This window comes from Pipistrellus kuhlii, unplaced genomic scaffold (genome assembly GCF_014108245.1).
Source record: "Pipistrellus kuhlii isolate mPipKuh1 unplaced genomic scaffold, mPipKuh1.p scaffold_m20_p_15, whole genome shotgun sequence".
NCBI classification, from domain to species: Eukaryota; Metazoa; Chordata; class Mammalia; order Chiroptera; family Vespertilionidae; genus Pipistrellus; species Pipistrellus kuhlii.
The window spans coordinates 19,863,836-19,865,937 of NW_023425460.1; the positions used below are offsets into that span (position 1 = coordinate 19,863,836).

Consider the following 2,102-nt stretch of genomic DNA (forward strand, 5'->3'; position numbering starts at 1 on the left):
AATGATAAAATCATGGCTTATGAAATTCTATGCCTGGGAGAGCAAAAAGAAAGCATTTGCTTTCAACTGCAATAAAATTCATATTTATGAATCCCAATTTTTACAGAGTTCTGTATGAAAGCTACTTACATTGACATATTCCACACTGACTCCATAGTAAGTTGGTCAAATGTAAAATCAGTTTATGAGACTTCACTCAAGTATCACGTAATTGATTTCCATTTTTCTTGGAGGGAGTTCTTAGATTGTAGTCAGCCAAATTGGTTATGACACTGATCCAAGAGATATTTTTTCAACTTTTCTTAACTTAGCAAGCTAATAAGTAATTCTGTGTCCTTGTGACCAGCATGGCTAGCTACTTTAAAAAAAAAATCATCTTTTTATTTTTTTCATCATCACAACAGTGTTTTTGCTGGGTTGTAATAACAATATCAGGGATTATTGTTATAAACGTTTTTAAGCACATTCTATGTGCAAATCACTGTGCAAGTGGGCATTTTTTATATTATCTTTGGTGAAGGAAACAGGTTCTGAATTACATACATGCCTAGATTTAGATTCTTATTCTGAGACTTTTGCTGATAAAATCAAGGAATTCCAAAGAGGAAGGGGGTGGGGGGGAGAAGAGGTATACAAATCAGCATTACAATTCTCTATTCTTTTAAGACTAAAGCTGGAAAGGATAAAAGAGGAGGAGGAGAGAGGCTTTTTATGCCATTCATTTGTGAGGTATCTCCATGCCTCCTACTCCATTCTATCAACAGTTTTAAGTTTTAAACTTATTTAACATGGGTGGATCTTGGCTCTTGGTGAACACTTTGAAAAGAGCCCTTTCTGCCTTTAGAAAAATCAACTCAGATTTTGTTGAAGGCTCTGGCCAGTTCCAGATATAAGTGTGAGAACGTGGCTGAAATGTGAGCAACATTCTTTTTTTTTCTTTTTTTATAAAAAAATATGGAACGCTTCACGAATTTGCATGTCATCCTTGCGCAGGGGCCATGCTAATCTTCTCTGTATCGTTCCAATTTCAGTATATGTGCTGCGAAAGCGAGCACATGAGCAACATTCTTAAAGGAAATTATTTAGAGTAGCTGAAGATCTTAAGCTTACAATCAATACCTAATGACTTCCAACATCATCCTAACATGATGGTGGCTCTTGCTCTTTATGGACAGCTTGGCAATAGAAGGGTTAATCCAAGAGTCTGTGAGTAATGACCTCTTATTTTGGGTCTACACATCCATATGCACTGTCCACTTGGAGGAAATTAAGTATGTGTGTGCCTCTGTGGTAAAGCAATGAATCACCATCATGATCAACATCATCATGGTCATACTTGCATCACTATTAACATCACTATTGTTATCAACAATAACTACCTCTATAATAAAATGTTGTTACATTTTGAGTAATTATACATGATCTCACTTACCACCTCCTTTAATCCTAATTGCTCATCCAGCAGGTCTTACTATGCCTATTTATTTACAGATGAGAACACTGAGGTAGAGAAAAGTTAAGCGACTAACTTAGAGCAACATAGCTAGGAAAATTTGAAACCTGGACTATATAACTGTAAAGACTGTAATATTTCTGCTGCACCTTCTTCTTTCAAGTCACTTTTATCAAAATGTCCTACTTCTATTGTTCTTTCAAGGCCTAACTGCTTTTTTTGGAAGATGCTTGAATATACCCTGTCACTAACCCCTCTTGAAATGTGCTGTTACCTTGAAAGTACATTGAGTGAAGACCATTGGAGGATATGGCTCTTTGAAAATATTTTCCCTAGAAAGGAAATCCAAAAAAATTATAGTTAGATGTTGTGTGTGTGTGTGTGTGTGTGTTGCTTAATGCTGTTAACTATGTAAATAATGCTAGCCCTATATAGCATTTTGGGAGTTTGTTAGAGTCCTGCTCTTTCTTCAAGCTTTATTGTACAAGCACATATTAGTTCAAAGCATATGCATTCTTTCTTGCTTGTTGAATACTAACAAATCTTAGTTTGCTAAGTAAATACATGTTTTAATATGTATTTTAATTTGGTATCTAAATATTATTTGCAGGCTTCAAGGTTTGTTTCTAGGAACTTTTAAGATTCTTGT

General features: G+C 35.0%; 1 non-coding gene across 1 annotated transcript; it reads right to left on the bottom strand.

The window, feature by feature from the left end:
• Positions 1-948: 948 nt before the first annotated feature.
• LOC118719637 lies at positions 949-1,055 on the bottom strand. The gene has a single exon (XR_004988202.1). It is a non-coding gene; the product is annotated as a U6 spliceosomal RNA (small nuclear RNA).
• Positions 1,056-2,102: the final 1,047 nt, after the last annotated feature.